Here is a 13813-nt window from a genome sequence, read left to right on the forward strand (position 1 = left end):
ATAGGCTGGTTGCCAACATCCCCTTCCTGGGTAATGTACCCAAGTGAGTGGTTGCTGGTCAACTCCAGGTGAATGAAACTTACTATCTAGGTCCATTTCAGTTGGGCTTCAGGCCTGGTTTTGGAATAGAAACTGCCTTGGTTACCCCGTGGGACTTGCCTCTCGCTTTGCTGAGAGAAGGTCAGGAGGAGTGTGACCGGATTGATTCTCTTGGACCTCTTGGCAGCTGTCGATACCATCGATCATAGTATGCTTTTATTTATTTGTTTGTTTGTTTGTTATTAAATTTATTAATCGCCCATCTGGCTGGTCACCCAGCCACTCTGGGCGATGTACAACATACAATAAAAACAGTTTAAAACAATAAAATTCTACAATAAAAACATTTTCTAAAATACCCTAACCCACCCCAAATGCCTGCCTGAACAGCCACGTTTTTAATGCACGACAGAAGCTCATTAAAGAGGGGGCATGACGGAGTTCCCTAGGGAGGGAGTTCCACAGAGTGGGGGCCACCACAGAAAAGGCTCTCTCCCTCATCCCCACCAGTCTAGCTGTCCTGGCTGATGGGACAGACAGAAGGCCATCCGAGGCTGATCTTGTTAAGCAGCCTGTCTGGTGCTGCTGGAGGCGCTCCTTAAGATAGGCTGGGCCGGAACCATATAGGGTTTTAAAGGTCAAAACCAACACCTTGAATTTGGCCTGGAAAACAACTGGTAACCAGTGCAACTCCTTCAGCACTGGAGTGATGTGATCTCGCCGGCGGCTGCCTTTAATCAGGCGAGCCGCCGCATTCTGTACCAGCTGCAGTTTCCGAACCGTCTTCAAGGGTAACCCCACGTAGAGCGCATTACAGTAGTCTAAACGAGAGGAGACCAGGGCATGTACTACCGATGGGAGCAGATGGTCGGGAAGGAAGGGGCGCAGCCGACATATCAGATGGAGTTGAAACAGCGCTGTCCGGCTCACAGCTGACACCTGAGCCTCCATGGACAGCTGGGAGTCCAAAATGACCCCCAGGCTGCAGACCTGGTCTTTCAAGTGTAGCCGTACCCCATTCAACACCAGGTCAACATCCCCCAGCCTCCTCTTGTCTCCCACCAAAAGTGCTTCTGGAGAGGCTGTCTGGGTTGGGAGTTGGAGGCACTGCACTGCAGTGGTTCCACTCCTACTTGGATGGCCAATTCCAGAAGGTGGTGCTGGGGGATTATTGCTCTGTGCCTTGGCAACTATGCCATGGAGTTCCACAGGGCTCTATTCTATCACCTGTGCTCTTTAACGTCTACTTGAAACTGCTGGGGAAGGTTATTTGGAGGTGTGGGCTGAGGTGCCCTCAATATGTGGATGACACCCAGCTATCTCTCTCTTTTTAATCAAATCCAGGAAAGGCAATGGCTGTTCTGAATCAGTGCCTGGGCATGGTAATGGACCGAGGACCAATATAAACTGAGACTCGATCCAGACAAGATGGAGGAAGGGCTGGCACCAAGGGTAGGCACAGCTGGGCACCTGCTGAGGGCCCACACTGCAGCTGGGTCCCACTGAAAGAGTTCCCTGGACTTGCTCCTCCTCTTCATCAGTGCAACTTGCTTGTTCACTTGCCTCTCGCTCTGGCCCAGACAGGAGGGGGAGCACTAAATGCCACTGTCTGCCTGCTCACTGACGTCCTAGTCCAACTGGATCAGGCTGAAGGCTATGCAAATACAGGGATTTTGGGGACAAATAGAATCCCAATAGAATAGGATTTTTGGGACATAGAACAGGGACAAATCCAAATAGGGAAAGCAGGCGAATGGTCAAGCACAAAGGTTTCAGTCCAGAAAGGGGACAGGCTAAGGCAGGAGTGGTCAAGATACAGGCAGTGGTCAAAGCCCAGTTTTACCAGGCAAGTAGGTGTTTTCCCCCCTTCATGGATCACTGCCTTGTTGTGGCGAAGGGGCTTGCGTAACTCAGTGAAGCCATAAGCTATGCCGTGCAGGGCCACCCAAGACGGACAGGTCATGGTGGAGAGTTCTGACAAAATGTGGTCCACTGGAGAAGGAAATGGCAACCCACTCCAGTATTCTTGCCAAGAAAACCCCATGGAACGTATCACAAGGCTAAAAGAGATGACGCCGGAAGATGAGCCCCTCAGGTCGGAAGATGTCCAATATACTACTGGGGAAGAGCAGAGGGTATTTCCAAGTAGCGCCAGAAAGAGTGAAGCGGCTGGGCCAAAGCCGAAAGGACACTCAGCTGTGGATGTGTCTGGTGGTGAAAAGAAAGTCCGATGCTGTAAAGAACAATATTGTTTAGGAACCTGGAATGTCAGATCAATGAATCAAGGTAAGCTGGAGGTGGTCAAACATGAGATGGCAAGATTGAACATCGACATCTTGGGAATCAGCGAACTAAAATGGACAGGCATGGGCGAATTTAATTCAGGTGACCATCATATCTACTATTGTGGGCAAGAATCCCTTAGAAGAAATGGAGTAGCACTCATAGTCAACAAAAGGGTGGGAAATCAACCCTGACTGCTCATTGGAAGGACAGATACTGAAGCTGAAGCTCAAATGTTTTGGCCACCTAATGCAAAGAGAAAACTCTCTGGAAAAGACCCTGATGCTGGGAAAGACTGAAGGCAAAAGGAGAAGGGGACGGCAGAGGATGAGATGGCTAGATAGCATCACCGATGCAATGAATATGAACTTGAGCACGCTCCGGGAGAGAACGCAGGACAGGAAGGCCTGGCGTGCTATGGTCCATGGGGTCATGAAGCGTCGGACACGACTGAATGACTGAACAACAACAACAACAACAGGTGTTTTCCAGAAGAGAGGTCTGAGGTCCAGCTAAGGTCAAAACACAGAAGAGCAGTCCAGAAGAAGCATAATCCAAAAAGCAGAATCAGACAGGAGTCCTGAGGTCAGGAGCGCAGAGGTTCAAGCACACGGCAAGGCCAGGGAAAAACAGGATACCAGAGACCAGGAGCTGAGGCAAGAGGTGATTTCCAGTAGCTCTGAAGTTACACCTGAGAGATGCTAGAGCCAGAGCTGGTGCAGGCAACGTGGTGCTCCCGGGCCCTTTTTTGGCACCTGCCGCAGTGCCTCGCTCTTCCCACTTTCCACCCAATTAACACATTTTCTTCACGGCAGGTGGGATCATGATGAAATAGGTTTCTGTTGATGCTGGAAACTGGGGGTTCAAACTGTGGATGTGTTGGGGCTTGCACCCCAATGCTACCTTGGACTTGGGCTTTGGGGCAGGTTCCTTGTCCTTTGTCACACCTCCCACAGCAGCCATGTTGTGCTGATGTCCATGACAGTTTCTCAAATTGCCAAATAAGCCCCCCTCCCCAAGAATGGCCTATTCCTGAGCTAGAGCTAACAGAGCCCCACCCAAGGCTCAGCTGCATCATGTTACTGGCTGGTGTCAGAGATCCTCCTCTTGAGGAGAGCCCAACGCATGAGTAGACCTTTTCTCCTGAGGAGCCCTCTTCAGCAAGGGAGCAGTCCTCTGCCTGGCCACTGTCCTATCATGAATCTGAAGGTGCCAGCGCTCTCAGGGGCGAGGTTGTGGCCCAGCAGCCCCCTCTGCCTCAGAAACCGAGCTTCCTACCCTTTGAGGGGGAAGACCTGAAGCCCTCTCTCCCAAGGGCTCAGGAACCTCCTGGTCACCCCAGGATACCCTGAAGTGACTTGTTCCTTGGAGGACATCTGACTCAGGTGGCTTTTTATCAAGCAAGCAAGGAGTAGCAACGATGAGAAGGGGGGGAGCAAGAGCAGCTGGTGACAATGAAGGTGAGACGGTAGCATCAAGGAGAGAGGGGGCCCACTGAGGGCAGTGGAGGCTGGTGGCTCCGATGTCAGTTGGGTGATGAACCCACTCTGGGTTTCTGTCAGAGCCGGTCAGAACTCAGAAGGAGCTATCCAAGGCGCATCTTGGATAGCTCCTTTAGAGTTCTGACTGGTTCCAATGGAAACCCAGGACAGATTCATTTCCTCACTGATGTCGGCGCCACCAGCCACCACTGGCCCGTGGGCCCTCCGAAACCTGGATCTGGCACCGGATGGAGGTACTGTCAGTGGGTGGTACGTCTGTGTGGCAATCCTAGCCGAGCCCTAGAGATAGCCAGAGGCCGAAGTCCAAATAAAATCAACTTCACAGTAGGAACATGCTCCTTGCCCCCCAGCCCCCCTCCATTCCAAGATTTGTGCCGCCTCTGAAATCAAAGTGGTTCTCTGCCAAATTTCTCCCCCCATTATGAAGGAAGCGGCATTTAAAGCCCCTGACGAGTTGATAGTGTGGGTTAGCGATAAACAAGAATAGGTATTGAGTGGCCACGTGGCTTCAAATCATCCTGCAAATATTAACCAATTAACCTCTCCTGCCCTGATGAGGTCGGTAAATTAAATACAATGCGTGCAAGGCCTGCCACCATTTACAATTTGAGCCAAAGGGAGTCCCGGGGGTTGAGGACAGAACCGGTCCAAAGGGTAATTTCAGGAAGGACATGGTCCTAGGAAGCTTGATGTCTAATGCTGAGGCTGCTATTAAGGAGGGGGTGGGGGTGTTGTGTTTTTGTGGTATGTACTCCTATGAGCCCCTAGTATTTACTGGGTGCAGTACCCACTTTTTCTAGTTTCCCTCCCTGGTAAATCGCTAGTCCTTATCTTGTCCCTTTAAGAGTCGTTTGAGGAAGGTGCATACGAACATCAGAAGAGCCCTGCTGGATCAGACCAAGGGTCCATCTAGTCCAGCATTCTGTTTACACAGTGACCAACCAGCTGCCCACCGGAAACCAACAAGCAGGACCTGAGTGAAACAGCACCCTCCCGCCCATGTTCCCCAGCAACTGGTGCACATAGGCAGACGGCCTCTGCATAGAGCCCTCAGGACTAGTAGCCATTGATAGCCTTTTCCTCCTCGAATTTGTCTAATGCCCTTTTAAAGTCCTCCTAATTGGTGGCCATCGCTACATCTTGAGCTGTGTGAAGAAGCACCTTTTGAAGATGCCTTTTAAAAAACTGTCAGTGGAATTGCTAGAATTTCTGTTCATAAAGGAGAGGGTTCAGAGCTCAGGGATAGGGCCTGTGGGTTGCATACCGATGGTCCCGAGTTCAGTTCCAGGCCTCTCCAGTTTAAAGATCAAGTCGGAGGTGTCAGGGTGTGATACTTCCACAAGGCGAATTCAACTTCCCGTCAAGCAGAGTGAGGGCAGGAAGTCTGGCTTCCAAGAGCTTAAATCAATGGAAGCAAAATGAATAATGGGGAACCCAGTTACTGCTGCTGGGACTGGCTTCCCTATTATTCATTTTGCTGGAGGAGAGGCAGAGTTTGAAACAAAAAGCTGAGCAGATGGGGTTTTGTGAAACCTCTCTCACTACCCATCCAAAGCCCCTGTCCTGAGCTGAAAAGTTCGACAATGAGCTTTAGGCTCAGCTCTAAATTGTACCCAGAGCTGCCTGTTACTGGAGTGGGTACTTCCCCCTTGGACAGGCTCTTCTCTCAGTACTGCTGCCTTCAGAGGCACATTGGGTAATGACGCAAGACAGGGCCTTTGGGGGGGTTGCTCCCAAGCTCTGGAACTTTCTGCCAAGGTAGGCTAGGTTGGCCTCTCTCTGCTGACTTTCCATTGGCAGGTAAATATGTTTTTGTTCAAACAGGCTTGTAAAATGGTCTGTTGGGTTGGGCTGTTTTTATTCTGTAATTTTGGTGTGTCTTTAATGCATTTTATTGTTTTCAACTATGCTTTTTAAATGTTTTTATGATTGTCAGCCACCTTGTTGTTGTTGTTGTTGTTCAGTCGTTCAGTCGTGTCCGACTCTTCGTGACCCCATGGACCATAGCACGCCAGGCCTTCCTGTCCTGCGCTCTCTCCCGGAGCGTGCTCAAGTTCATATTCATTGCATCGGTGATGCTATCTAGCCATCTCATTCTCTGCCGTCCCCTTCTCCTTTTGCCTTCAGTCTTTCCCAGCATCAGGGTCTTTTCCAGGGAGTTTTCTCTTCGCATTAGGTGGCCAAAATACTGGAGCTTCAGCTTCATTATCTGTCCTTCCAATGAGCACTCAGGGTTGATTTCCTTTAGGATGGACTGATTTGACCTCCTTGCAGTCCAGGGGACTCGTAAGAGTCTTCTCCAGCACCACAGTTCGAAAGCATCGATTCTTCGGCGCTCAGCCTTCCTTATAGTCCAGCTCTCACAGCCATACATTACTACTGGGAAAACCATAGCTTTGATTAGACGGACCTTTGTCGGCAAGGTGATGTCTCTGCTTCTTACTATGCTGTCTAGGTTTGCCATAGCTTTCCTCCCAAGGAGCAAGCGTCTTTGAATTTCATGGCTACAGTCACCGTCTGCGGTGATCTTGGAGCCCAAGAAAGTAAAATCTGTCACTGCTTCCATTTCTTCCCCTTCTATATGCCAGGAAGTGATGGGGCCAGATGCCATGATCTTAGTTTTTTTAATGTTGAGTTTCAAACCAGCTTTTGCACTCTCCTCTTTCACCCTCAACAAGAGGCTCTTGAGATCCTCTTCGCTTTCTGCCATTAGGGTGGTATCGTCTGCATATCGGAGGTTGTTGATAATTCTCCCAGCAATCTTAATTCCGACCTCTGATTCATCCAACCCGGCGTTTCTCATGATGTACTCTGCATATAAGTTAAATAAGCAGGGTGACAATATGCAGCCTTGTCATACTCCTTTCCCAATTTTGAACCAATCGGTTGTTCCATGTCTGGTTCTTACTGTTGCTTCTTGACCCTCGTACAGGTTTCTCAGGAGACAGGTAAGGTGGTCTGGTACTCCCATCACTTTAAAAATTTGCCACAGTTTGTTGTGATCCACACAATCAAAGGCTTTAGCGTAGTCAATGAAGCAGAAATAGACGTTTTTCTGGAATTCTCTTGCTTTCTCCATGATGCAGCGAATGTTGGCGATTTGATCTCTAGTTCCTCTGCCTCTTCGAAACCCAGCTTGTACTTCCGGTAGTTCTCGGTTCACATACTGCTGAAGCCTAGGTTGTAGGATTTTGAGCATCACCTTGCTGGCATGTGAAATGAGCGCAATTGTGCGGTAGTTTGAACACTCTTTGGCATTGCCCTTCTTTGGAATTGGAATGTAAACTGACCTTTTCCAGTCTTGTGGCCACTGTTGAGTGTTCCAGATTTGTTGGCATATTGAATGCAGCACTTTAACAGCATCATCTTTTAGGATTTTAAATAGCTCGACTGGAATACTGTCATCTCCGCTAGCTTTGTTGTTACTAATGCTTCCTAAGGCCCACTTGACTTCACTCTCTAGGATGTCCGGACCAAGTTCAGTGACCGCACTATCATGGCTATCAGGGACATTCAGATCTTTCCTGTATAGTTCTTCTGTGTATTCTTGCCACCTCTTCTTAATCTCATCTGCTTCTGTTAGGTCCCTGCCTTCTTTGTCCTTTATCATGCCCGTCTTTGCACAAAACGTTCCCTTGAGATCTCCAATTTTCTTGAAGAGATCTCTAGTCTTTCCCATTCTGTTGTTTTCCTCGATTTCTTTGCATTGTTCATTTAAGAAGGCCTTCTTGTCTCTCCTTGCTATTCTCTGGAACTCTGCATTCAGTTGGGTATATCTTCCCCTTTCTCCCTTGCTTTTCGCTTCCCTTCTTTCGTGAGCTACTTGTAAAGCCTCATCAGACAGCCACTTTGCTTTCTTGCATTTCTTTTTCTTTGGGATGGATTTCGTTGCTGCCTCCTGAACAATGTTACGGACCTCCGTCCATAGTTCCTCAGGCACTCTGTCTATCAGGTCTAATCCCTGAAATCTATTCCTCACCTCCACTGTATATTCATCAGGGATATGATTTAGGTCATACCTGAACGGTTTAGTGGTTTTCCCGACGTTCTTCAATTTAAGCCGAAATTTTGCAAGAAGCAGCTCATGATCTGAGCCACAGTCAGCTCCAGGTCTTGTTTTGACTGACTGTATGGAGCTTCTCCATCTTTGGCTGCAAAGGACATAATCCATCTGATTTCGATATTGACCATCTGGTGACGTCCATGTGTAGAGTCGCCTCTTGTGCTGTTGGAAAAGAGTGTTTGCTATGATCAGCATGTTCTCTTGGCAAAACTCTATTAGCTTTTGTCCTGCTTCATTTTGTACACCAAGGCCATGCCTGCCTGTTATCCCGGTGATTTCCTGACTTCCTACTTTAGCATTCCAATCCCCTATGATGAAGAGGACATCTTTTTTTGGTGTTAGTTCTAGAAGGTGTTGTAGGTCTTCATAGAACCGATCAACCTCAGCTTCTTCGGCCTCAGTGGTTGGGGCATAGACTTGAATTACTGTGATGTTGAATGGTTTGCCTTGGATTCATACTGAGATCATTCTATCATTTTTAACATTGTACCCCAGTACTGCTTTTCCCACCCTTTTGTTGACTATGAGTGCTACTCCATTTCTTCTAAGGGATTCTTGCCCACAATAGTAGATATGATGGTCACCTGAATTAAATTCGCCCATGCCTGTCCATTTTAGTTCGCTGATTCCCAAGATGTCAATGTTCAATCTTGCCATCTCATGTTTGACCACCTCCATCTTACCTTGATTCATTGATCTGACATTCCAGGTTCCTAAACAATATTGTTCTTTACAGCATCGGACTTTCTTTTCACCACCAGACACATCCACAGCTGAGTGTCCTTTCGGCTTTGGCCCAGCCGCTTCACTCTTTCTGGCGCTACTTGGAAATACCCTCTGCTCTTCCCCAGTAGCATATTGGACACCTTCCGACCTGAGGGGCTCATCTTCCGGCGTCATCTCTTTTAGCCTTGTGATACGTTCCATGGGGTTTTCTTGGCAAGAATACTGGAGTGGGTTGCCATTTCCTTCTCCAGTGGACCACATTTTGTCAGAACTCTCTGCCATGACCTGTCTGTCTTGGGTGGCCCTGCACGGCATAGCTTATGGCTTCACTGAGTTACGCAAGCCCCTTCGCCACAACAAGGCAGTGATCCATGAAGGGGGTCAGCCACCTAGAGCACTATTTTTTGGGTGGGAAGGCAGGATATAATTTGAATAAATAAAAACATTCAGTGAGGGGTGTGGCATCTTCAGGCTTCTTCACACGGGGCTTATATTGTGCAATCAAGATTGGTTACTCATGGAAGTTTGTGGGTCCTTTACATGACATTGTCAGCCACCAGGACCCCTCCCATGGTTTATGACCTTTATCCTGCCTTTGTAAAACGTGGGGAAAGTGTGATTTTTTTCTAGGAAGTGTGTTGAAGTGTTTTCCTTGCTGTGGATTTCCATAATAGTACCATAACAGCAGCACCATCTAGTGGCTGTAAAATGAAACATATAGAACTTGCCGAGAAATAAAAACAGCACGTGTCAGCCTGTGTAAGGAGCCGAGCTTAATCCCGCAAAGAATCCGAAAGCAGAAGCCCTGGTAAGGATGCGGGATTTTAGCACTGTGTGGAGAAGCCCTTTGTCTGCACTGGAAGTGGACTCACATCCGTTTAGGCTTGCCTCTAGCCACTTGCCTCATTTATAGCAATGAAGAATCAGAGGGGGATTTTCCCTCACCCCCCCAGCACTTAAACCATCATCTAATGTAGGTTTGTATGACGAGGTGAGCTAGTACGAAAACTATTTTAAAAATTCCCATGGTGATGTATGCAACACATCTTGAATTCTCTAAACTGGCAGATTACAGGTGGAACCCATAACCAAATGTTGCATTGTAGAGTGATCCTGTTCAGTGCTACAGCCAGCCATGTCTTCTTTCACGATATTCTATTCCATTTACTGTAGTCAGCATTCGGTGGCCACTAAACATGCTCAGTCCTTATTGGGCTGTTTTAGGGTTGCTTTTTTTGCCACCTTGGGATTTTTCTCCCCTTCTGCAAAACTCAGAGTTCCCCTGAGCATGCTGATACCTCCCTCTAGTTTCTCAGTGGCCCCATTTCAGCTACAATTCTGACGGCACTCACCCACTACGTTTGCTATTACAAGGAGTGATAAGGTGCTATATAAGTATTTATTATTATGGTTATTGAGACATGTGGAGCAAAAGCTTTTCATACAAATTCATGTAAGTCCAAGCTGGGTTTTCCTCTCCCTTTAAAATAATGCTGGTGACAAAAATCTGTATTCTCTCTCTTTTAGTACACGTTCTTTCAGTCTGTTCTCTCTCTCTCTCTCTTTCTTTCTTTCTTTCTTTCTTTCTTCCTTCTGCTCCTTTACAGGGACAAAAGACTGAATGAAAAACCCCTAGCAACAATTAAGAATTTCATTATGATACAATAGGACAGTTATTGCAGTGGCATAATTATTAAGCTATAATTGCTAATTGTCTTATTAGCATTTAACAATTATGCAAATAATGGCAAACAGGCTGTAATACCAATAAAATTACTCCTTTTATTTTTACACTAATAAAGAGATTGCAGATTGCAGCGATGGCCATTTTGCTCTCCAGAGTTTATTGGAAATTACTCATGAGCCAAATTAAGCCCCTGCTGATGGCATGGGGGGGGGCGTGGGGGCGTTCCTCCATGGAGTGGGGGCATGTGGAAGATTGGCTCCATTAAACATCACCTAATGCATTTGGGTTCAAGTCTTTGTGTGGGCAGGTTATCTGGACTCTCAGTTCATGTGGGATAATTCTTCTGACTCTCCACATAGGAGATGATGGAATGAGACAATCAGATACAAAAGATGCAAACAAACTGGAAGTTATGGCAAAGCAGGCCTGCTCTAGTTCTCAAAATGGTTTGAGAAATGCTTCTTGTTTTACCAGGATCCAGGGAAGAGGCATGCAAGGCAGTGCAAAATAAGCGGAGCAATAAAGGAAGGGAAAGGGGGAAATCCGCTCGTCTTTATAGACAATGTGGGCTAGATCAGCCTTTCCCAACTTGGCGCCCCCTCATATTTGTTGGACTACAAACTCCCATCATCCCCAGCCAGGACAGCCACTGGCTATGCTGTTGGGGGATTATGGGAGTTGTAATCCAACAACATATGGAGCCCCAAGCTTGGAAAAGGCTATTTTAGACTGTTTGAAAACTGCAGCTGGCCCAAGACTGCCTCGAACTGATTTGTGTGAACCACCCAGAGAGCTTCAGCTATTGGGCAGTATAGAAATGAGACGAAACAAATAAATAATACAACTGCTTCACCGTGACCAGCTACCGTTCTCTTTCTGGGCACAGTTCAAAGTGCTGGTTATGACCTATAAAGCTCTCTATATGGCTCACGATTGGGCTTGAAAGACCGCCTTCTCCCATATGAGCCTGCCCAGGTTTCAAGGTCTTCAGGGGAAGCCCTTCTTTCAGCACCACCACCATCAGAGGCACATCTGGTGGGGACATGAGAAAGGGCCTTCTCGGTGGCTGCTCCCAGGTTCTGGAACTCCCTGCAGAGGGAGGCCAGGTTGACTCCCTCTGTTGTCCTTCTGCTGGCAGGCAAAAATGTTTTTATTCAACCAGGCCTCTGGTGTGTAAGCTGTTTGTCTTCTGTTACTATTGTGTTTTTAGCAGCATTTTCAAGGTATTTGTTTTATTCTTGTTTTAATCAAGTTTTTATGCGTTTTTATTTTTATTATTATTATTATTTTTTAATTCCTGTGATTGTAAGCTGCCTTGAGTGCCATTTTCTTGGTAGAACGGCAGGCTGCAAATCAAGGCAAGGCAAGAAATAAACGGGAAGCAAGTTGTCATAGCTTCACGGGAGAGTTTGCACAAATTTGATCTCTGGCATCTCCTATTTGAAGGATCTCGGCTGGAAAAGCCATAGTCCTTGGACAGCTGATGCAAGTTTATTGTGATTTTTTATTATTTTGATGATACTTGTAAGCCGCCTTGAAAGGATTTGTATCCTGAAAGGAGGCATATAAATAATTACAATAAATAAAAAAGTAATATACATAATGCAGTATAAGGCAGTTTCATGTGATAGATCCCAGTTTGCTATTTTGGATTAGCAGCTATCAAAAATGAAGGATCAGATCACTACAATCACACTGTGTTGTTGTTGTTATGTTGTTGTTGTTGTTAAATTCAGCATTATCAGTGATCAGAGTGACATGGGGGGGTGTCCTTACTCCAAGGAACACCAGATTCTGGGCTGAGGATAAATTAGACTTTGACAAGACCTGCACTTTTCCAGCTTATTTCCTTCTGCTTCTTCTACCCGCGTGGGATCCATGCAGCGCTCCTGTGAACGCCGCACGTGGTTGAAAGGAGGGAGCGGAATTTTTGGCGATCCCTTTCACCGGGGCACGCAGGCCGCACAAGGGGTTGCAGCGTCAGGCTAACATATTTGGTCAATTGCCGATTGAGTCAGAAGTAAAAGCTACCCAGTGGCCAGCGCGCCAGATCCATCATCCTTAAGCTGCCCAGGGAAACACCTCTGTGATTAGCCTTGGATTTCATTTCAGGCCCACTGTGGGCACTAAAGCCGTACGCTCAGGCTGCCGCAGTCAAATATAAACAGTTGTTTTTTTCTCCAGAGGCTGGAGCGATCGCTGTTAAGGGAAGATTGCTGCTTGATCTTCAGGAGAAGGAAGTCCCGCATCTACAGCCCTGCCCTATAGGTTGCGACAGCAGCCACTCTAAATGACAGGGAGTTCGAGGGTGACCCTCCCCACCCCACCAATTGCATTTTATTCTTTTTAAATATTGTCACGTTATTTTATATTTTTAACCGTCGCATGGCACTTTAGTTTTTAACTGTTTGCAATCTACCCAGAGAACATTAGTTATTGGGCGGATTAGAAATGTAATAAATAAACAAATAAACAAATAAATATATCATTTATATACCATCCAATTGGCAGACTTCCTTGGGGTCTTTTACCATCATTAAAGAAAGAAGAAAAAAACTCAAACATCCACCCAAACAACAAATACAACTGTGGCCCTTCTAGAGTCAGCCTCGTGTGGAAACAGTTATCCACACCTTGTTCACATCGCGCTTAGGCTACGTCATGTGAAGCTGCCCTTGAAGAGCATCCGGAAGCTTCCATCGGTGAAAAATGCGGTAGCTTGGCTGCTAACTGGTGCCCGCTATCGTGATCATGCTATCGTGATCACATCACCCCCAAACGGAAAGATCTGCACTGGCTGCCCATTGTCTCCCAGGCTCAGTTCAAGGTGTTGGTTTCAACCTTTAAAGCCCTAAACGGCTCAGGGCTTAACTATCTGGCAGACCGCCTGTCTTGGTACGAACCTGCTCGGTTATTAAAATCAGCAGGGGAGGCCCTTTTGAAGAGGCTTGCAGAGCCCTGCCTGCTGAGCACACGGGAAAGGGATTTTTCCTGGGTTGCTCCCAAACTGGGAAAATTGGAGTTGCAACCGGTCCCCGCTTGCTCCACGTTCAGGAAATGGGTTACGATGCATCTTTTTTTAACTTGGCTTTAATACATGTTGTTACGGTTTTTAGGTTGTTTTTAACGTCCCACCATGTTTTGAATTGTTTGCGATTTGTGCCACAAATATTTCAGCCATTCAGAATGGGGGGAAAACTGCACCAAAGCTGGGAAGCCACCAAAAGGCAGCCATCAAAAGCGTGGGACCCCAGCCCAAGGCAGAGGTTACCCTTCTGTGCGCATGTCCTCCGGAAGGGGTACGTGAAACCCACCCTCTTCTGTAGCCTCCATTATTACAAGACCCCACCAATAAGTGCAGGCAGCTTTTATTCGTAAGCCTTTGCCTACGGTTACAGCACTGAGGCCAAGCCAGCATATGGCCTTCCCACTCAGGGAAAGGAATTGCACTCTCCTCCCTCCCTCCCTCCCCTGCTCCCTGGCTTTACATTACGAAGATGCCCGACTCTCCCC

The sequence above is a fragment of the Heloderma suspectum genome, chromosome 12 (genome assembly GCF_057233095.1).
Source record: "Heloderma suspectum isolate Gila_16-S chromosome 12, 16-S_ref, whole genome shotgun sequence".
Lineage (NCBI taxonomy): Eukaryota > Metazoa > Chordata > Lepidosauria > Squamata > Helodermatidae > Heloderma > Heloderma suspectum.